Source organism: Pipistrellus hanaki, assembly GCF_964339955.1.
Source record: "Pipistrellus hanaki genome assembly, chromosome: 4".
Lineage (NCBI taxonomy): Eukaryota > Metazoa > Chordata > Mammalia > Chiroptera > Vespertilionidae > Pipistrellus > Pipistrellus hanaki.
In genome coordinates, this window is record NC_140506.1 from 77,424,881 (window position 1) to 77,449,153 (window position 24,273).

The following is a 24,273-nucleotide window of genomic DNA, read 5'->3' on the forward strand; positions in this document are numbered from 1 at the left end:
TCGGGGAGCCCCCACCCCCACGCCGTCGCCTTGCCAATAACCAAGCTCCCTCGGTTTCCAGGCAGCAGCGCAACCTGAGGAACGCCTCGGCGCGCGCGCACTCACTCTCTCTGGCGCGCGCACACACAGGCACACGCGGGGGGCGAGCGGGAGCTTGGCAGACGGTCCTCCTTCCTCTTCTCCCCAAAGAGGCTGCCCACGTTAACTCCGGCAAACTGCTGTTCTTCTGTATTGGACTGCTCCCCCCGGGGCGCCCCACACCTTCACCAATCCATCCCTGGCGCCCACACCCCGGGGCCACAATCACACCTGCAGAGATGGGTGGAGCAGGTGGAAGCTCTTCTGCTCGCCCGCCCCTACTATCTAGGGAGGCACGTTTGGGGCCACTGCCCATCGGCCTCCAAGGTCAAATAGATTTGATGAGAGGAAGAGGGTGCTTGGGCACAGGTGTAAGCTAGAATTCTTAAAAGACTATCTGAAACCTGAATGTCAAGTCCATTCCCAGACAGACCCCTTTTTTCTCTTCTGCTCCATGCCTGAAGGACAGCATAGCTGCTTAAGAGTCTCCAGTCACCATCCCTGGTCCCCACCTGCCTACCTCTCACGTACCCAGAAGCTGACGGAATGCACAGTGAAGCGAAGGTTTGTGTTGCAAGTAAAAACGAAAAATAAAAAATAACAACATGGTTCACAGGCTGTCCCACAAAGTCAGAGGCCTGCCAGGTCCTTTTTGCTGTTTGCTGTGTGGACCAAGGCAGAAGAGACAGCCACCTGGCTGGAGTAGGATGGCCTTTCCTTACTGCACTCTTCTTCCCAGGGGCTCCCGTTCCTTGCCTGCTCTAGGTGGCAGAACGACTGCTCACCAAGCTCAAACCACTCCAATTCGCAGAATCAAAGAAAAGCCACAGCATAAAAATTCTCACGCCAACCGGAAACAAAGCAGGCAATACGGCCACAAGCAGCTTGTGCAAACAGCTCAGCCATCACCTCTCTGCTGGCTGGTCTACCTGCCAAGGGAGTGTGGACACTGGCCCTGCCAGCCAGGGGCACACGTTCATCAGGGTCCCCTCCTCATCTGCGCTTCCTGGCTTGCAGACTGGGAGTGGTCCCGAGTCCCCGCAGTACTCATTGTGTCACACCTTTGTCATTTAGTATTTGCTCCCCTGTATTCTTACTGTTCTTTCTTGTGCCAGCTCAGCTCCCCCAAGTTAGCTAATAGCCTCTTGAGCCACTGGCTGAGTCTGAGGGACGTGGTTCAGAGATGTGCAGAGGAGGCATTTTCAGGGGTTTCCATGACGGGTCGTGGGCAGATGCATGGAGAGAGTGGGTGGGGTCTCAGTATGATCTTTCCCTCTGATCTCTTAGTTTGGATGAAAGCTGCATCTTCTCACAATCAGTTGCTTATGTAAGAAACTGTTCGTCACTTTCTGGATGGCAACTGTGTCACCAAAGTGCTTTGCCAGTCTATATACACACGTGGTGGAATGTGAGGGTCACCATTAACCAGGGAGGGACACATCTGGCAGAGAAGCTCTCTGCTCTTGCTTACTGCCTGTATGAATGTGGGCAAGTTTTTTGTTCTCTCTAAATCTCAATTATCCTCACCTGTAAAATGGGAATAATTATGGTACTTAATCCCCCATGGTTGCTGTGATTCAATGTGATAACATGAATAGCAGTTCCCTCAGCTAACTCAGTTCCGGGCATATTGTAAGCTTTCAATAAATGTTGGCATTATTGGTGACATTCATATCAAAGACATTCCTGGGGGAGGGGGCGTGGGGAGGGAATCAAGGATACTAAGCTCAAGAGATCTCAAGAACGAGAGAAGCCAGGTGTCAAACGTTGGTGAGAGTGCCACATGGAGTCTCCTGGTCCTCACCAAGTGTGATGATTTAAGACTTCCATGTTAAGGAAGTTGCAGGTTCACAGGCCCTGGTACTCTTGCTCCAACTTTTATTCTTTGTTCAACATACATTAATTAAGGATCAAAATGTGTCAGCTCCTTCTTATTAAAATGCCAAAGACAATCTTGTACCAATTTTAAGAATGGAAGCTCAGGTCACCCTAAAAAAATTGAGGTGGGTTCCCTTTATTATACATTTGCAGCTGGATTTAGCATAAGTAGTCTCTCCAATCCAGAAAAATTCAGCCCTCCATAAGACAGCTAGAAATTAACTTGGTTCAATCTCCTGCCTGTAGCTTTGGGACTCAGAGGTACACAAATCAGACACCTGGACAAATGGCGACCTTTCCACCACAGTAATCATTTTCTGGCCTGGCCAAAGTCATTCCTGCCTCTACCTCTTCTGTCCCCTAACCTTCATTCTTTTGTTTTGCCTTCAGTAAATAAATCTACTTCCAAGACAGCCAAGGGTAGAGAGTGATGAAGTGGCATGTTCTATTCTGAACAGAAATGGGCAGAAAAAGAAAAATCATGTGGGCAAGCATATGTGAGAGAGTGACGTTTTTCATGCAGTCCACTAAACACAGAGTGTAGAATGCTTTGAATTCTTTCCAATATACACTCTTTCCTTTGAGACAAGAGATTTAGAATGCTGTTAGGCAGCAACAGATAACCTGAGCAAAATTTGGTATCTGGGAGTAGAGGGCTGCTGTAACAAAAAGTTAAAACATGGTTTTGGGCCGAAACCGGTTTGGCTCAGTGGATAGAGCGTCGGCCTGCATACTGAAAGGTCCCAGGTTAGATTCCGGTCAAGGGCATGTACCTTGGTTGCAGGCACATCCCCAGTGGAGGGCGTGCAGGAAGCAGCTGATGGATGATTCTCTCTCATCAATGTTTCTAACTCTCTATCCCTCTCTCTTCTTCTCTGTAAAATATCAATAAAATATATATTTTTAAAAACAAAACATGGAAGACACAAGATAACAGAAGACTCTTGCAGGGGGGTGAGGGGACTTGAAGAACACCGATAAAACTGTTCATGGAAGCTGGAGAAAAGAGCGCCTGAGTCACACACTGGTAGGACAGTTAGCAAACCTGTTGCCTCTCCTTATGCGACAAATAAAAAGGACACCTAATGAATTCATGGATCTGGCTGGGAAAGAGTTCCAGGACGAATGAGACAGTGCAAACTGTGTTTTTCGAGTTGCCTGTGCTAAAAGACAAGTGGAGATGAGTTAAAGACAAAACTACTTTTTTTTTAGTAGGAATTAGAGGCAATAGAGAGAACCAGGACTTCTGGGTTAGAAAGGATAACTTTCTCATTCTACTATCTCCAAGCAAAAACTTCAAATCCAGAGCAGTAAAGTGGGGTCTCTGTATAAAGATGAAGCTACCGGACCCTTTGTTGAGACCTCACACATATTTGAGAGCATGCCCAAGGGGCTTCTAAGGAATTCAGAGCCTCGTGGGGGCTACAGATAGAGAAGGGCCTATTGGTAAAGAGATGTGTAAGCATGGCTTTTGTCTAACGGGTGGATGTAATTTGAATCACAGGCTGCCTTCAATGTTTTTAAAGAAAGTATACTAGTTTGGGAGTGAAGGGACAAAAACAGGACAAAATGAAAGGAGGCCTTCAAACCCCCAATCTAAGAGGCAATAAACACACTGCGAAGAGGAACCACTTCTAATGGGAGAGGGTGAGTGACTCAGAGGGTGGGACCAAGAGCCCAAAAGGTGATGCCAAGAATCATTCCCAAGAAGCAGGACGGGGTCCTAATTAAGGAACTGATGACATTTTCCCAGACGGATTTCAAAATGGCTATGAAGCAGTGACTGCTACAAGAAATCCTCCCGTACCCTCCGTTACCGAATAGGGTGTCTGTTACCGTCATTCTATTTTTGCCTCACTAGTGTATGTTGGGTGTTTAGGGAAGAGGAGGGAGGAGATTAATCATCTCTCAAGCTTATAGATCTTCATCCTGAGAAGAACTTTACCCAGGGAGACTCATTCCCTGAACCTGCATTAGACGAGCAGATCCAGGACCTCAAGCCTGAGCCTGGTTCCACAGGAAATGAGAATTTTTGAGGTTTTTGGATGTTTCTGTATTTGTTTTCATATTAGAAAAATATAAATAACTTTTTTACTAGGATGAGTTAAATATGACCGCAAGCCCTAGCAAGTGTTGCTAAGTGGTTAGAGTATCAGCCTGCACACCTAAGCATAGGAAGTTTCATTCCCAGTCAAGGGCACATACCTGGGTTTCAGGTTTGATCTCAGGCCCTTGTGAGGACATGTGTAGGAGACAACCAATCAATGAGTGTGAGTGGGCATGTGTTTCTCTCTCCCTCCTTCCCTCTCTCCCTTTCAGTCTCTCTAAAAAATCAATGGAAAAAATATCCTTAGGTGAGGATGAACAAAATTGTACACACACACACACACACACACACATATTATATATATATATATATATATATCCTATATAATAAAAGGCTAATATGCAAATCAACTGAACGGCAGAATGACGAGTCGCTATGACACCCACTGACCACCAGGAGGAAGACACTCAATGCAGAAGTTGACCCTTGGTGGTCAGTGTGCTCTCACAGGGGGAGCATCGCTCAGCCAGAAGCTGGTAACATGGCCTGTGGTGGGAGCCTCTCCCGCCTCTGTGGCAGTGCTAAGGGAATCTGACTGCTGGCTTAGGCCTGCTCCCCCGCAGTCAGACATCCTCTGAGCTCTCCTGGACTGCAAGAGGCCACAGGCCAGGCTGAGGGCCCAGTCCCCACCCCCCAACTCAAGCACAAGAATTTCTTGCACCAGGCCTCTCTCTCTCTCTCTCTCTCTCTCTCTCTCTCTCTCTCTCTCTCTATATATATATATATATATATATATATATATATATATATATATTTCCAGAAGAAAAAAAAAATAGCTTTACTACATAATGTGAAAAGCTCAATTCATTGAGAAAATATAACAATTCATAATAAAGCTTTAAAATCTGTAATACTTTTCACCAACTAAATATAATTTTTAAATAATATATGAAGCACACTACATGAAGAAAACATCAAATCCATAAATATAGTGGATTTTAACACAATTCTCTCAGAATGGACAAAACATTAAAAAACCATTGAAGACTTGTGGAACACTGGCAAATAACCTGACTAAATTGAATGTATAGATTACTTCATTAATAACTGCAAGACATACAACCTTTTCAAGTACACATGGAATATTCATAAAATATAGCCATATGTTGGGCCACAGAATGTACTGTAAAGTATTGATATCATACAGAATAGTCTCTGACCATGAGAGATATCTATTAGAAATAAATAACAATAAGATACCTGGAAAATTCTCAAATATTTTCTAAATGAAATACAGTTTTACATAAAGCATAAGTCAATGAATAAATCACAAAGGAAGTTTGAAAATATTTTGAACCAAATAAAAACACAGTATTTTAAAATTTGTGGGATAGAGCTACAACAATGCTTAAAGAAGAAATTGGCCCCAGCTGTTTGGCTCAATGGATGGAGTGTCAGCCTGTTGCCTGAAGGGTCCCAGGTTCGATTCCAGCCAAGGGCACATACCCAGATTGCTGGCTCCATCCCCAGGGTGGGGTGTGCAGGAGGAAGACGATCAATGATTCTCTCACATCATTGATGTTTCTCTCTCTCTCTCCCTCTCCCTTCTTCTCTGAAATCAATATATATATATATATATATATATATATATATATATATATATATATATATATTTTAAAAAGAGAAAGAGAGAGAAATTAAATTTTAAGTGCTTACTTTAGAAAAAAAGATGAAAAGTTTAAAACAAATATTCTAAGATTTGACTTTAAAAAGCTGGGGGCAGGGGAGCAACTAAATCCAAAGAAAATAGAAAAATGGAAAAAATAAAGAGCAGAAGTCAGTGAAATAGAAAATGGACAAACAATAGAAAAAAATTAATGAAAATGTCAATATAATGGATAGATCTTTATTAAACCTGATTTTAAAATATGAAGAAAACAAAATTACCAACATTATGCATGATGATTATGCATTATATATCTACAAGACATTACAAATAACAAAGGAATATTACAAACAACTTTATGCCAGTAAATTTGAAAACTTCTATAAAATAGAAAAATTCCTTTAAAAATACAAATTGACAAAGCATATCCAAGAAGAGATAGGAAATCTGAATAACTCTATATCTCTTACAGAAATTAATTAATGATCTCCTTCTTTCAAAAACAAAAAAGAAATCTCTTTATGCCCAGATGACTTCTCTGGTGAATCCTAACAAAGATTTAATGAAGAACAACTACCAATCTTATTTTTTTTTTAAATATTTCATAAAATAGAGGATGACATGTCTCATCACTTTATGAGGCCAATGGTACCCTGTTCCCAAAATCAAATAATTTTTTACAAGAAAAGAAAACGAATACAAATGCAAAAGCCTTAACAGTATATTAGCGAACCAAACCCAGCAATGCATAAAAAAGGATACTACTATATCTTAAAATTTGAAGTTTTCCCAGGCAAACAAAGGTGGTTTAAATTTTTTTAATGAGATCTGCATAATTTATCATATTCAGAGAAGAAAAAAATCATGCTCATCCAAAGGCATGCACGAAGAGCCCTGAACAAAAGTCCACACCTGTTCATCATAAACACTCTTAGAAAGCAGGAACAGAAGGCAACTCAGTAAAGAACGCCTACAAAATACAGCCGGCATCATACCAGTGGTCAAAGATGGAATGCTCTCCCTGTACAATTAGGAACAGGGCTTCGACTGAACATTTGTTGGCACCTCCAACAGTGAAATAAGGCAATTAAAAGAAGTAAAGTGCATATATATTGGTCAAAAAACAGCAAAACTGTTTTCATTCAAAATCAACAAGATTTTCAGAAAATCTTAAGGAATCTACAAATGAAAGCTGTTAAAAATAGTAAGTGATTTTAGCAAGGTCATGGAATAAAAGATCAATACCAAAAATAAGCAATTGGAATATAAAATTTGAAAACTAGCACCATTCTCAATAGTATCAAAGACATGAAATATTAGGAATAAGTTTAACGAGGGCAAGACCTGTATACTAAAAACTACAAAACACTGTTGCCATGGCCAGCATGGCTCAGCGGTTAGAGCATCATCCCATGCACCAAAGGGTCACAAGTTCAATTCCCAGTCAGAACACATACAGGAAGCAACCCATTGATGTTTCTCTTTCAACTCTTTCTCTCTCACCTCTCCCCCCACCCCTCACCCCCACCCACCACCTCTCACTCCCTTTCCCTCTCCCTGAAAAAAAAAAGAAAACATTAAAAAAATACTATCTCCTCAGGTGAGGAATAAAACACACACACATAACAACAATCATACAAAAGGTGGTAGTGAAGTAAATGGAGTTAAACTTTTCTCAGGCCCTTGCTTCATATCAAAGCAATAAATATACTAACTAAGGGTGTATGTGGCAACCTCTAGGGTAGGGGTGTCAACTCAATCAGAGAAGGGGCCAAAATCTAAAATCCAGCCTAAATCGCGGGCGGAATGGTTTACTGAACAGTCATAAACTGACAATGTCATAAACTGACAGCGGAGTGCAGTGATGACAGAGCGGTGTGGGCCACATTGCAAGGCCTGGCGGGCTGGATTTGGCCCACGGGCCTTGTGTTTGACACATGTGCTCTAGGGTAATCAATAAAAATAATAATAAAAGAACATATAACTAATAAGAGGAAAAAGTAATAATAAAAATACTTAATTCCACAAAAAGGAAGAAAGGAGTAAAAGTGGAACATGAAATGAGATGAATGGAAAGTAAACAGTAAGATTTTAAATTGAAATCCAAATAAATCAGTAACTGTATTCAGTATTACTAGGCTAACTGTACTCTGACTTCAAGACAAAGATTGTTGGATGACATATGAATATACAAATGCCCAACTAAATTTTGCTTGTAATAAATACTTTAAATATTAGAATTTTCAAACATGAAAGGATGGCATATGTAAACACTAACTGAAAGAAAGCTGGCACAAATGTAAACAAACACAGTGGAAAATTGCCCCTATTTGTCTCAACAGTGAACTTTGTTTGCATCTTTTCAATAGAAATATAGAAGTAGCTTGATGGAAAAGATCATGGAAGAAATGTGAAAGCTTGGGCTTCTAAGTCTCCATTTCTATTGGTTTATTATTTGTTTGTTTGTTTGTTTGTTTATAGATTGAAGAGGCACTGGCATGAATTAATTATAATCTTTGGCTCATGGCATTCTTTTTCTAAAATTAAAGAACAACATATGCATTTCAGGTATGCAACATAATTCAAAATCTGAATACTCTATTGCATGCTCACCACCAAAAGTCCGGTTTCCTTCCAACAGAGTGAATTTTAAGGTAAAGAGGTTTTATTAAAGATAAAAGAATGACACTTCATGATGATAAAAGCGTCAATCTCTCAGGAAGACATCTCTAATTAGATATACCTAATAGCATATGCTCAAATTATGTAAAGCAAAATAGTAAATAAAATCAGAAACAGCCAAGCCCAATCTGAGTGATCCAATAAATAATAAAAGATCTAAAAATAGAACGAAAATAAAAATATAAGGGAATCAAAACGTATTAACTAAAATCTATAAATTAAGAAAAATGTCTGAGCATATTCTTGAATCTGTGCATATTGAAACAACTGTTTAAACATAGTTGCCTCAGGGCAGGAGAGAAAGCCCGGAGCTAGAAATTTCTGTTTTTCAGCATAAACACTTGTGAGCTTTTTTTTTTTTTTTTTTTAATTCAGGGAAGAAAGGAGGGCGTTCCAGGAACTATGGCAGAATAAGGAGACATGTTTAAAGCCTCCTCCATGAAACCTACAAAAATCAACAAAGGCTGCACCAACAATTAAAACGAAAACTAAACTGAGACTTCGGACAACCTTAACCTTTTCCTTTACGTGGTGAGGAGTAGCTGCCAGACATAGCACAGCTTGCACTAAAATGAAATCGGATGCTGGGGTGGAGGGGCTGAGCACGCTTCCTGAGCTGGAGACCCAGCACCGGGTGCGGTGGGCCAAGCCTCCCTCACAGCGCCCCCACTCCACACACACACACACACACACACACACACACACACACACACACACGCTGGAGCAGAGATCTGGAGGGAGCAGGGCGGGCCCCAGAGAGAGCCAGGCTTCCCCTTCACCTCACATCCGCTCCAGAGCAGAGGCTGGGGAAGGGACCTTTGTGACCCACCACCACCAATGCTAATGAACCCCAGCTTTTTGATAGGAAAGGGAGGGATTAGATTAGGAACAAAAAAAAAAGCCATTTTCTGATCAAAGCATAACATCAAAAGTAAAGAGAAGCATTTACTGACAGCACCCACCCACCCACCCACCCCCAATAAAATGTCAGAGCTTTTCAATGTCAACTGTATACCAGCATCACCAGGAGTGAGATTTTTGAAATGTTTTTAAATGCACATGGAGAGTCATGCCAACCCCACTGACTCAGAATCTTCACAAGTGAGTCCCAGGCAAGTGCAGCTGAAAAACAACCTCGTGGTGAATTACGTGTTAGCCCAATCAATAGACAGACATGGTAAAGTCTTCCTAAACACCCAACTGTGGTCGGAAGTGTGGAGAGACAGACAAGTCTCTGGGGGTGCTGAAGGACAGCTGGTGGCAGGGGATCTGCTTTTCTTGGATTTCAGGTTTCCACGTGGAGCCCTATCAATTAGTGCAGCACTTCCGCCCTCACCCCTCTGCCTGGTGAATGTGGGCAAAGGGAGAGGACCGGCAGCTCAGGCTCCCTCGCCAGCTCTCTCCGGGGCTGTCCCCGCTGCCAGGACTCCGTTTGGTTTCGAGCTCGCCTGTGTCCCTCACTTCCAGTGACCGGCCAGGTGGTAAATTACCTAATTCCAAGTGCAGTACAACAAAGCTGGCATTTTGATCCCCATCTGCCTGACGGCAGCTCTCGAAACAATTTCAACGAAAGGGAGAATAAAAAGGGCAATTTATGGCTCCCTCTCAATGTGTCAGCAGTGGCAAAGTCAACAAAGCTACACGGAAAAGTCGTGTTCACTGCTCCCCTCCATACAAGCCTGCCACCCTCATGGCCGTGTATCCTGTCCTCCTTCTCCACCGAAGGCCCTGCCTCTCCCTGCCTCAGGCCAATCCCTCTTCTGTGCCATAACCCACTCCCCTCCCCCCAATTCCCCAGCAATTCACACTAGACCTGATACCTTTCTTTTCTTTTCTTTTTTAATATATATTTTATTGATTTTTTTACAGAGAGGAAGAGAGAGGGATAGAGAGTTAGAAACATCAATGAGAGAGAATCATCAATCAGTTGCCTCTTGCACACTCCCTACTGGGGTTGTGCCCGCAACCAAGGTACATGCCCTTGACCGGAATCGAACCTGGGACCTTTAAATCCACAGGCTGACGCTCTATCCACTGAGCCAAACCAGTTTCAGCTAGACCTGATACCTATCATTTGTTTTGTTTTGTTTTTAATATATTTTATTGATTTTGTACAGAGAGGAAGGGAGAGAGATAGCGGGTTAGAAACATCGATGAGAGAAAGTCATCGATAAGCTGCCTCTTGCACACCCCCTACTGGGGTTGTGCCTACAACCAAGGTACATGCCCTTGACAGGAATCGAACCCAGGACCCTTCAGTCCCCAAGCCGACGCTCTATCCATTGAGCCAAACCGGTTTCGGCTGATACCTTTCATTTGTACCTTTAGTTCAATAATTGGCACAACCTCAATTTGGGAGGCCAGACCACTTTTGAGTCATTCTTGGCACCTTTCTCTTCCCTGACCCCATACCCAATGCATCTCTAAGATGCCTGACATGGTTCAAGATCCCAAAGTAAAAATAATACTGAGTAAAACATCTCTGGCACCTCCGTGTCCCACAGACTCGGCTCTCCTCCATCGGGAAGCCCTATTGTTATCTTCTGTGTGTCCACCCACAGCTATTGTCCAGACAGGTGCTGCTTCTTCATACAAACAACTCCGTACCATATATTTATTGTTTTGCCCTTTCGTTCTCACTTGATAGAGCACTGTTTTAAAGTAAATTTACATATAGGGAGGTGCCTGGATCTTATTTGGGGTATTTAATCAATTCATTAGAAATACACCCACGTGACCACCTCACAATCGAGATATGGACTATTTCCATCACTCAGAGTCACGTTGGTTTTGTATCGCACACATTTCTAGGGTTGTTGACCTCTCTCACAGCCAATAGAGCACTTTAGCCAAATAGTCATCCCTCTCCACCAGCCTCACTGAGCTGACTGACGGGTCTCTCAGCCACCCCACTCTGGCTGAATGCTTTTTTCAAAGGCATCACTCCATCTATAAAACACACTTCCTTTGCTCTCAGGAAAACTATCCAAATTCTCACATGGACAATGACACTCCACCCCCACCTCCCATGGGCTGGTTCCATGCCCTCTCTGTGCTCATCGGACACTATTCTTCATTCTGTATTCTCTCTGCCTTTCCACACTGCTGGCTGTCATTTAGGCCCACCTGTGTGCCCTGCTCCTGCCCATCTCCAGATGCTCCCCTGCACTGCCTTGTCCTCAGGACTCTGCTCTCACAGCCCATTTTCTCAGAAGTAATGGTCCTTATCCTTCGGATCTCAGACAGGCCATCACCTCCTGAGGGAGCTGTCTGACCAGCTCATATCCTCTGATAAAAGCTCCCCTTTACAGAACTAATTACAGCCCAAAGTTTATATTTATACATTCACTAGAGGCCCGGTGCACAAAATTCATGCATGGAGGGGGGGGGGGGGTGTCCCTCAGCCCAGCCTCCACCCTCTCCAATCTGGGATCCCTCTCACAACTGTTCCCTTGGGAGTTGGTGCCAAAATCCAGGACTGCTGGGGATTTTGGCTCACAACTGCTTGCCTGCCTGCCTTCCTGATTGCCCCTAACTGCTTCTGCCTGCCAGCCTGATCACCCCCTAACCACTCCCCTGCCAGCCTAATTGCCCCTAACTGCCCTCCTTTGCAGGCCTGCCCCCCCCCCCCAACTGCCCTTTCCTGCAGGCCTGGTTACCCCCAACTTCCCTCCTCTGGTGGCCTGGTCACCCCTAATTGCCCTCCCCTGCAGGCTTGATCGCCTCCAACTGCCCTCCCTTGCAGGCCTGGTCCCTCCCAACTGCCCTCCTCTGCTGACCATCTTGTGGCAGCCATCTTGTGTCCACATGGGGGCAGCCATCTTTGACCACATGAGAGCAGCCTCTTATGTGTTGAAGTGATGGTCAATTTGCATATTACTCTTTCATTAGATAGGATTTGTGATCATTAATGCCTATTTCCTTCACTTAGAAGATACATCCCATGGGGACGGGAACTATATCTACTTATGTTTAACATTGCATACCAACTCACTAGCACAGTTGGCACTCTGTAAATTCTAGCTGAATCATAACTTAATACATTCAGCATGTTTTGCTGTCCTTAAAAAAATAGACTCAGATTCATAACTTAATACTGATTCCAAAACCATTTTTAAGAAAGGATAGGAGGGACAATTCTTTTTGTAGAAGAGTGCCAACTAATAAATGTAGAAAGAATAGCCGTTTTACAATCACTAAAGCAAGGGTTTGCTTTACTTTGTGTGCCTCCTAATGTGATATGCTGGAAAGATAACCTCACATCTGTAGCATTCTTGCCAAAATGCATAACCCGATTCTAAACACAAGGAAACATCATATAAACCCTGTGCAAAACACTGACCCAGACTCGGCAAGAATGCAAGCCATAAAACATGTAGAAAGAGTCCAGGAAACTCATTAGGATTAAACACCTGACAACTTGCTGAAGCCGGTTTGGCTCAGTGGTAGAGCGTCGGTCTGCAGACTGAAAGGTCCTAGGTTCAATTCCGGTCAAGGGAATGGACATTGGTTGCGGGCACATCCCCGGTAGGGGGTGTGCAAGAGGCAGCTGGTCAATGTTTCTTTCTCATCGACATTTCTAGCTTTCTATCTCTCTCCCTTCCTCTCTGTAAAAAATCAATAAAATATATTTTTTTAAAAATGCAATCCTTTAAAAAAAATAAATAATTACCTGACAACTCAATGTCATAGGCGGTTACTATTTTGCATCTTAGGTTTAAACCAACACCTAGCCGGGACCGGTTTGGCTCAATGGATAGAGCGTCGGCTTGGGGACTGAAGGGTCCCAGGTTCGATTCCGGTCAAGGGCATGTACCTTGGTTGCGGGCACATCCCCAGTAGGGGGTGTGCAACAGGCAGCTGATTGATGACTCTCTCTCATTGATGTTTCTAACTCTCTATCTCTCTCACTTCCTCTCTGTACAAAATCAATAAAAAAAATTATATATTTTTTAAAAAAATAAATAAACCAACACCTATAAAGGACATTATGGCAATTATGGCACACAATGCTCATATGTCCCACTATGACGTTTAATCATTGGTTAATGTGATGCTGCCAGATTTCTCCACATTCCCTTCACCTATCTTTCACATAATGCAGGCAATTATGGCAACAATCATGGAAACCTTATTTTGGCCTGTATATGCTTTGCCATCACTGTTACATTTCCTAAGTGTGATAATTATATGATGGCCAGGTAGAAGAAGGTACAGGTTACCTTTGAACAACATGGAGGTGGGGGGGCAGTGTTTAAGAGGATCTGACACTACATAATCAAAAACCATATATAATGCTCTGAAAACTTAGTTGTTCCCTTGGGAGTTGGTGTCAAAATCCCCTCCCCTCAAAGATACCAAAATCTACGGATGTTCAAGTTCCATCTATAAAATGGTATAGAACAGTGATTGGCAAACTCATTAGTCAACAGAGCCAAATATCAACAGTACAACAAATGAAATTTCTTTTGAGAGCCGAAAACCGACTTCTGCGCATGGGCCACGAAGTATCAATCACACTGTACATGCACATCCGCACGTGGTATTTTGTGGAAGAGCCACATTCAAGGGGCCAAAGAGCCGCATAGGTTTATTGAAAAACTGCATATAAGTGGACCCACACAGTTGAAAGGTCAATAGGAATTGTTCTTAGGAAGTGCATGTTCAATATTTAAGTGAAGTCTGTAATGACGTGTTCAGTGTATTCTTAACTAATTTTCAAATGGTTCCAAAAAGATAGCTAGAGAAAGAAAGAAAATGTGAAGTTGTATCTGGGCTTTTTAATATAATTTTTGCAATTTTTCCTAGGTTTGACATTTTTTTAAATACAAAATCAGAGAGAATGAAGAAATCATATTTGCCCCATGGGCATAGAAAAATGTATTAAATAAAAACCAGTTGGTAACATTGGCTGTCAGTCACCTCTGAAGGGTAGCCTGGTGGGGGAGAGGAGGATTGGAAAAAGGAATAAATACTGTAACATTCCTACCTCTATTTAGCCCTGTCTTGTTGGCATTTGTTACACTGAGAATATATTGTTTTTGATCATTTGTGTCCAAAAATGCTAACTGTTCATAATAAAAAAATATCTCCATAAGTTATTCATAAACAAATCGGGATGAAGCATCAAGTCTTTCCAAGTAGCCTCCATTCCTCCCCACCTCAGACCTGGATTCCATGGATTCCCCAGATCAAAGCCCAGGGCTCAGCAGGAAGCGTCTAGAACATTGGTCCCTAAGGCTGGATGCTAAGTATTTTGAATATCAATTCCCATAAAACCTAATAATATGTAAAATGGATGTTAAATAAAAATGATTCTGCCTGTGAATTTAGATGTTAATTTGTACATGTAGGTATTTCTTAAAATTTTACTGTGATATCATACTCTGGACCCAGTGATGTCACATTTATATGATAGCATCGATTACAAAAAGCTTACTGAGTTATATAGTGAACTCAGGAAGAGTCAACCAAGGAGGACGAGAAAACAGAGGAGAAAGAAATGGAAGAACTGGGGAAAATGATGTTTTCCTATCTTTCGGAGGAAAGATTTAAATAGAAACACTTTCAATTAAACAACTTGTGTAATTGAATATATCGATATAAATTTAAACATGAAAATTACAATTATAAATTAATAAAACTAAATATACATATAATATACATTACAAATCACCAAAGAGAAAAATGATTTTTTGACACATTTTTTTAAATACACATAAAATTCACCTTTAAAAAGGGGGGTGGGGTAGGGCCTTAACCGGTTTGGCTCAGTAGATAGAGCATTGGCCTGCAGACTCAAGGGTCCCAGGTTCTATTCTGGTCAAGGGCATGTACCTTGGTTGCGAGCACATCCCCAGTGGGGGGTATGCAGGAGGCAGCTGATCAATATTTCTCTCTCATTGATGTTTCTAACTCTCTATCCCTCTTCCTTCCTCTCTGTAAAAAATCAAAAAATATATATATTTTTTAAAAGGGTCAGCCCTGGCTCAGTGGTTAGAGCATTGTCCTGAGAACTGACTAAAGTGCCATGGGTTTGATACCTGGTCCAGGGCATGCACCTCAGCTATAGGGAAGAGTGGGAGGCAACAAGTTGATATGTCTCTCTCACATCAACATCTCCTCTCTCTCTCTCTCTTTCTCTCTCTCTCTCTCCCCCCCCCCATCCCCTTTCACTCTCTCTCTCTAAAAAACTCAATGAAAAAAAATATCCTTTGGTGAGGATTTAAAAGAAAGAAAGAAAGAAAGAAAGAAAGAAAGAAAGAAAGAAAGGAAGGAAGGAAGGAAGGAAGGAAGGAAGGAAGGAAGGAAGGAAGGAAGGAAGGAAAAGGAAAGGAAAGGAAAGGAAAGGAAAGGAAAGGAAAGGAAAGGAAAGGAAAGGAAAGGAAAGGAAGGAAGGAAGGAAGGAAGAAAGAGGTTAGGTTAGGTTTTATATTTTATAGACACAAAAAGTTGAAAGTAAAAAAATTGATAGCAAAAATTTACTGGTAGGAATATGCATCAGTGAACTGTTTTTAAAGGGCTATTTGCAATAAATGGTAAAATTTTAAATGCATGTATATTTTTACCAAAATACTTCTTTTATAAGAATTTATCTACCGAAACTGGTTTGGCTCAGTGGATAGAGCGTCGATCTGTGGACCAAAAAGTCCCAGGTTTGATTCCAGTTAAGGACATATACGTTGGTTGCGGGCACATCCCTAGTAGGGGGTGTGCAGGAGACAGCTGGTTGATGTTTCTCTCATTGATATTTCTAGCTCTCTATCCCTCTCTCCCTTCTTCTCTGTAAAAAAATCAATAAAATATATTTTTTTTAAAAAACAAAAAAAAAGAATTTATCTTACATGTGTATTTGAACAAATACACAAAGGTATTAATAGAAAAAATAGTCATAATTTCAAAAGAAGAGAAAAAACTAGAAATAACCCTAATTCCCACTAAAGGGCATTTTGTTTTTGTTTTAGAAAACAATCATTGGTGCATTTATTTATTTTTTATTATTTTTTTTTAAAATATATTTTATTGATTTTTTACAGAGAGGAGGAAGGGAGAGAGATAGAGAGCTAGAAACATCGATGGGAGAGAAACATCGACCAGCTGCCTCTTGCACACCCCCTACCGGAGATGTGCCCGCAACCAACGTACATGCCCTTGCCCGGAATCGAACCTGGGTCCTTTCAGTCCACAGGCCGACGCTCTACCACTGAGCCAAACCGGCTTCAGCTCATTGGTGCATTTAATACAACAGTCTAAAATAATGAGGTCAAGGTTGGTTTATATGTAGTGATATACAGAAAGACCCAAAATAAATTATCAGAAAAAAAAAAAACAAGTTTCAAAATAATATTTTAAATATAGTGACATTTGCATAAAAGCAATTTTATTTTTGTGCTCATATGTGCACAGAGAACTCTACAAGAACATTCACTAACTTTTCAACTTTAGCATTCGTTCTTTGGGTTGTGTGTTATAGGTAACTAGTTTTCTATATATACATTTTCCATGCTGTTCAACTTTTTAAAAATAGTTTATGATTTTTGGAGAGGGAGGGGGGTGGGGGAGAGAGAGAAAGAAACATTGATGTGACAGAGTAACATCAATCGATTGCCTCCTGCACGCTCCTGGCCAGGAATGGAGCCTGCAACCCCTGGCATATGCACTGACTGGGAATTGAACCAGCAACCTTTTGTTGCACAGAACAACACCCAATGAACTGAGCCACAACAGCCAGGGCTATGTTGTTAAACTTTTACATGAATGCTGTGTAATAAGGAATTTGTCTGGTCTTTGTCCCCAATTCATGGCACAGAGCCTCTAAAATTCTTGGAATTGCCGCAACCGGTTTGGCTCAGTGGATAGAGCATCAGCCTGTGGACTGAAGGGTCCCAGGTTCAATTCCAGTCAAGAGCATGTACCTTGGTTGTGGGCACATTCCCAGTAGGGGGTGTGCAGGAGGCAGCTGATCGATGTTTCCCTCTCATCAATGTTTCTGGCTCTCTATCCCTCTCCCTTCCTCTCTGTAAAAAATCAATAAAATATATTAAAAATAAAATAAAATAAAATTCTTGGAACTTCCCAAGTGATAAGAGTCTTTATTCATAAGCCCCTTGATCACATCCTAGTTCACCCTAATGAGATAACTCTTGATGTGCCCAGAGGTAGCTTCAGAATGTGAACAAGTCACCAGAAAAACCAACCATGTAATTAAAGGGTTGGGCTTAGAGCCAGCCTAATCTCCAGGGAGGGGAGGAAGCTGGAGATTAAGTTCAATCATGTGGCCAATAATTTAATCAGACCTTCCTATGGAAAGAGAGCCCAGTCAAAACTCTGAAAACTGAGACGTGGCAGAGCTCTTGGCTGATAGAAACACTGATGTGCTGTGGCAGGAGGCGGGGAGGGGGGAATGGGGGGCGGGGAGGAGTGCTGCGAGGAGGGGTAGGGATGTTTCCTGACTCCTCAGGGAGAGGGCATGGGAACTCTGCATTTGGAACCCTTCCAGACCTCATCCTACATGTCTTCTCCTTCGGCTGTTCTTGCATTAAATCCTTGGAAGTCATAAGTACAATGCTCTCCTGAGTTCTTTGAGTTATTCTAGCAAATTATTAAAACTGAGGGGACCTTGAAACCTGTCCAATTTGCCGTTAGTATGAGGCCTGGGGAACCACATGAACCTCAGGTTGGCATCTGAAGTGGGTCAGCCTTACGGAGGACTGAGCCCTTAATTTGTGCTAACTCCAGGTGATCAGAGCCAGAATCGAATTGCAGTAACCATTTGGGGTTGGAACAGAATTTTTGGTGTCTGAATAGCAAGTATATATATACTAAATGTATAGTAGTATATATATACTATATATTATATGTATAATCTAGAGAGAGAAAGTTTGTAATAGGAAAAAGTCTTTAAATGAAAGTGTAGGTGATGTTGGCCAATTTAAACAAGAACACAAAGCTCACAATTTAAATATCATACAAAATTGAATTCTAAATTAAAATGGCTAAGGGGACAAGGAGAATCTTTAAGTAATGATAAGAGTATAGTCCACAGTTAAGATATTTGTAATGTTCCATTACAAAACAAATAACCTAAGAAAAAAATCAATTGAAAAATTATTAGGAACCATATGGGAAATCACTTAACTGGGGAGTTATAAAAATCTTTTCTAAAATCAATAGCACTCATATACAACAATAACAAGATATAAAACATAAAAATAAAATTCCATTTACAATAGCAAACAAAAAAAGGTTCTCAATCTCTATGGAGAAAATTTTTTAAATTCTACTAAGGGTCATAGAAGGACATTTGAATAAAAGGAAACTTGAATAGATAAGCATACCTTATTATTTGATAAGAAAAAGCTACTTTAAAGATGTTCAAAATTCCAGCAGTCACGATTAAAACCCAACGGGATTTATATTGAAACTTGTCAAATGATTCTGAAGTACATCTGTAAGATTTAATGTTTACAAAAAGGCAAAATGACTAATGTGGAAGAGCTAGCTCTGTCTCCTATTAACGGAAACCACAAATCTAAAGTGATTAACATCTCGTTATAGTAATTCAGGAGATGAAATAAAAATAATGCTTGTGGTTTATTATCTGTATTTATATCTCCCTCTGTGAGGTAAGTTCCATGAGGAGAAGAGATCAGTCTCTCTCTCTCTTTTTTTTAACTGATGTAACTCAAGTGCTTAAAAGAACCTGGCACATAAATATTTGTCATATGAATGGATGAACAAAGCAGTGGAAATGAATTTTCAGTACAGAAATAGACACACACATATTTAGGGATTTCAGATAATGATCAAATGATATTTCAAATTAAAGTAAATTAGATTTAAAAAAAAAAAGAGGATTAAATCAGTGATTTGAAAGACAAGGTAGCAGTAACACCCTATGAGAAAAGAAAAAATATTTTTTAATATATTTCATTGATTTTTTACAGAGAGGAAGAGAGAGGGATAGAGAGTTAGAAACATCGATGAGAGAGAATCATCGATTAGCTGCCTCTTGCACACCCCCCACTGGGGATGTACCCGCAACCAAGGTACATGCCCTTGACTGCAATCAAACCCGGGACCTTTCAGTCTGCAGGCCGACATTCTATCCACTGAGCCAAACCAGTTTCAGCTAAAAAATATTTTTTTAAATGAGGATAATTAAGGGATCTCTGGGACAACATCATACATAAAAGCATTCACATCACAGGAATATCAGAAGAAAAAGAGACAGGTCAAGGGGTTGAAAACCTATTGGAAAAAACTAATGATGGAAAATCTCACAAACCTGCAAAGGAAATAGGCATACAAGACTGGAAAGCATCCATACAACATGAATCCAAAGAAGCCTACACCAAAATACATAATAATTAAAATTTAAAGGTTAAAAATAAAGAGAATCTTAATGGCAGAAAAGAAAAAAAGGCAGTTAGTTACCTAGAAGGGAACTCCCATATAACTTCCAGCTGATTTCTTAACAAAAGCTATGCAGGCCAGAATGGATTGACATGAAATATGCAAAGTGATAAAAAACAAGGACCTACAACAAACACTACTCTACCCAGCAAAGCTATCATTTACAGTAGAAAGACAGATAGTTTCCCAGACAAGAAAAAGCTAAAGGAGTTCATCACCACGAAACTAGTATTACAAGAAATGTTAAAGGGACTTCTTTAAAAAGAAGAAAAGGGGGGAGGGGGAGAAGAGAACATAAATATAAATAATAAAATGGCAATAACTACATATCTATCAATAATCCCTTTAAATGCAAATGGATTAAATTTTTCAAGCCAAAGACATAGGATAATTGAATGGGTAAGAAAACAAGACCCAAACATATGCTATCTAGAAAAGATCCACTTCAGATCAAAAGACACACAGTTTGACAGTAAAAAGATAGAAAAGGATATTTCATGAAAATGGAAACCAAAAGATGTTGGGGTAGCAAAAGATGTTGGGGTAGCATCCATTTATAATAAACACTCTCAGTAAATGGGAATATAGGGCACATATCTCAACATAGTAAAGACCTTATATGACAACAGCTAACATCATACTCAACAAGAAAAAGCTACAAGTGTAGGGTTTTTTAATTCAGGAGCAAGCCAAGGATGTAAACTTTCACTACTTCTATTTAACATATTACTGGAATTCTGAGCTACAATAATCAGATAAGAAAATGAAATGAAAGGTACCCAAGTCAAAAAGAAAGAAGTAAAACTTATAGCCAAAACATTATTTGCAGATGTTATAATGCTATATAGAGAGAACCCTAAAGACTTCACACAAAAAAAAATTATTAGAATAAATAAATTTAGTAAAGTAGCAGGATACAGAGTTAATATTCATAAATAAGTTGCATTTTATACAACAATAAAAAAAAACATCAGAAAAAGAAGTTAAGAAAACAATCCATTTACGATCGCATTAAAGGAATGAAATTTCAAGGAAGAAATTTAACCAAGGAGGTAAAGACCTGTACTCAAAATATTAGAAGACATAGAAGAAAGAAGTTGAGGATATAAAAATGGAAACAATGCTCATAGATAGAAATAATTAGCATAATTAAAATGTCCACATTAACCATAGCAACCTGTAGATTCAATGTAATACCTATGGAAATACCATAGAATGTTTTTCAGCACTAGAACAAGTAATCCTACAAGGTATATGAAACCAAAAAAATAACCTGAATAACCACAGCAATTCTGAGAAAAAGGAACAAAATTACTGGTATCACGCTACCCGACATCAAGGTTTTATTAATCAAAACAGCATGGTACTGCCATAAAAATGGATACATAGATCAATGGAACAGAATAGAAAGCCACAAAATAAACCCATACTTAATGGATAATTAATCTATGACAAAAGATATAAGAATATACAATGGGATAAAGACATTCTTTTTAATAAATGATGCTGGGAAAACTAGACAAATGCATGCAAAAATAAAACAACCACTTTCATAAATTCAAAATGGATTAAAGATGTAAATGAAAGACCTGATAAACCTTTTAGAAGAAAACAGGCAGAAAATTTTTAACATTGCTCTTAGTAATATTTTTTTAAATATGTCTCCTTGGGCACGAAAAACAAATTAAAAATTAAACAAAGAGGACTACATCAAACTAAAAAGGTTTGCACAGCAAAGGAAACCATCAACAGAATGAAAAAATAACCCACTGAATGGAAGAATACGTTCACCAGTAATACATCTGTTACTGGGTTTAAACACAACTAACCAACAAAAACCAAACAATCCAATTGAAAAATGGGCAGAGGGTCTGAATACACATTTCTCCAAAGAGAACATACAGATGACCAATAGACATATGAAAAGATGCTCAATGTCACTAATCATCAGAAAAATTCAAATTAAAACTAAAATGAGGTATCATTTCACACCTGTCAGAATGGCTACCATCAACAAATCAATAATGTGTTGACAAGGATGTGAAGACAGAGAAACCCTCATGAACTGTTGGTGTGATTAAAAATTGGTGCAGCCCCTTTGGAAAACAGTATGTAGGTTCTTCAAAATTTAAAATAGAACTACCATATGACCCAACTATACACAGAAGTATCCAAATAATCCAAAACACAAAATCAAAGAGGTATATGCATCCCTATAGTTATTATTTATAATAATATTTATAATAGTCAAGATATGGAAGCAATCTGTGTTTATTGATAGATAATTGAATAAAGAAGATGTGATATAGATATAGATGATATAGATAGATATGGATATGGATATGGATATGGATATGAATATGGATATAGATATAGATATAGATATAGATAAAGATATAGATATAGATAGATGTGTGTGTGTGTGTGTGTGTGTGTGTGTGTGTGTGTGTGATGGAATATTATGAGGCCATAAAAAGAATGAAATTTTACCATTTGCAACAATATGGATGGGCTTAGGGGGTATAATGCTAAGTGAAATAAATGGACAGAAAATAACAAGAACCATGTGACTTCACTTACATGTGAAATCTAAAAAACAAAAAAAAGTGAGCAATCAAAATAAATTTATAGCTACAGAGAACAAACGAATGATTGCTAGTTGGGAGGTAATTGCGGGCTTAGTGAAAAAAGGTGAGAGGAGTAAGAATTACAAATGGGAAGTTACAAAATAGTCACAGGGATATAAGTTACAGCACAGGTAATATAGTCAATAAAAATTGTAAGAACTATGTATGGTGCCAGGTGCATACTAGACATATCAGGGGAACACTTTGTAAGTTATATAATTGTCTAACCACTGTGCTGTACTCCTAAAACTAATATAATACTGAATGTCAACTATCACTTAAAAATAAAGAAAAAATTTAAAACATATATCTTTCCTTTTCTGAAAAACATTATACCTTGCTATTATGAAATGTATTTTATCATTGAAATTTTTTAAATTATTTGGAATTAGGAGAGGCATAAATATTCAGTGACCGACCCCCATCCCCACCCCAAATAAGTATGAAACCAAAACCAGAAACCATAAAGACAAAGATGTATCAAGTTGATTCCATTACTGAAAAAGCAAAATATAGTAATGAGGACACACAAAAAAGCACAACACATATAATCAAATTAATGGATAAACAAAAACCAGAACTAATTACTCACAACAAAGATATGAATCAAGTAATTATTTTTCTGAACATATAAAGAACTATAAATCAATAAGAAAAAAAGATAATAAAATAATTAGCAAGGGACATAATATGAGAAATACATTTATTAAAAAAGATGCTTAAATTCATTAAGAAAGAAATGGGAGGTTATTCTTTTTCTATCAGACTGACAACATTTAAAAATACAGAGAAAATCCAGTGTGAGAAAGTAAGAAAATGTTCCCTCTTCATCGATGTTGGTGAAATTGTAATTTGTGCCTCATTTCAAAATGCAAGTTGGACAATGTGTATCAAAATTTAAATGTACCTTTAGATGCAGTTCTAAGTATTTATCCTAAACAATAATCAGTCAATTAAACAAAGATACAGAATACAGCATTGTTTATATTAGGAGAAATTGTAAGCAAAGTAAATGCTCATAAATAAACAACTAAATGATTAAAATATGGTACAGCCATATGATAAATACTATAAATGAACATGAAAAGATGCCTGATACTTATTCAATAATTAAAACAAATTAAAAACTACTTTGTCTAGTATGATAGCATTTATTCAGTTAAATTGCATGTATATGACCCAACAATCTCTCTTATGTGTTTAACCAATAAAAAAATCATTTATATGCTCATAAAAGTTGCACTAGAATATTTATAGCAGCAGTATTCATCATAGTTCCAAACTGGAAACCACCCAATGCCCATCAACAATAAAATGGATAAATAAATTATGATATATTCACAGAATGGAGACAGAATACATTTCAACAATAGTGAATAAATTACAACCCCCTAAAACCACATAGCTTAATCTCATCAATATCATGTTGTATGAAATAAGACAGGTAAAGTAAGATACATACTACATAATTATATTTTAACTAGTGGCTCAGTGCACAAAATTCGTGCACAGGGTTGGGAGGGGGGTGTTCCTCAGCCCAGCCTGCACCTTCTCCAATCTGGGACCCCTTGAAGGATGTCCTACTGCCAGTTTACAGGGATCGGGTCTAAACCAGCAGTCAGACATCCCTCTCACAATCCAGAACTGCAGGCTCCAGCTACTCACCTGCCTGCCTGCCTGCCTGATTGCCCCCTAACCATTCTGCCTGCCAGCCTGCTTGCTCCCAACTGCCTCCACCAGTCTAATCACCTCCAACTGCCCCCTATCCCAGCCTGCTCACCCCCAACAGCGGTCCCCTGCTGGCCTGCTCACTCCAAACTGTCCCAACCTGCCACTGTCCTGATCACTTCCAACTTACCCCCACTGATGACCTGCTCACC

At 39.6% G+C, this 24,273-nt stretch overlaps 1 protein-coding gene across 13 annotated transcripts in view; it reads right to left on the minus strand.

Annotated features, from left to right (window-relative positions):
- The window catches only part of CALN1 (calneuron 1), a 428,626-nt gene that overhangs the window by 328,586 nt on the left and 75,767 nt on the right, over positions 1–24,273 (minus strand). The window lies entirely within an intron of this gene.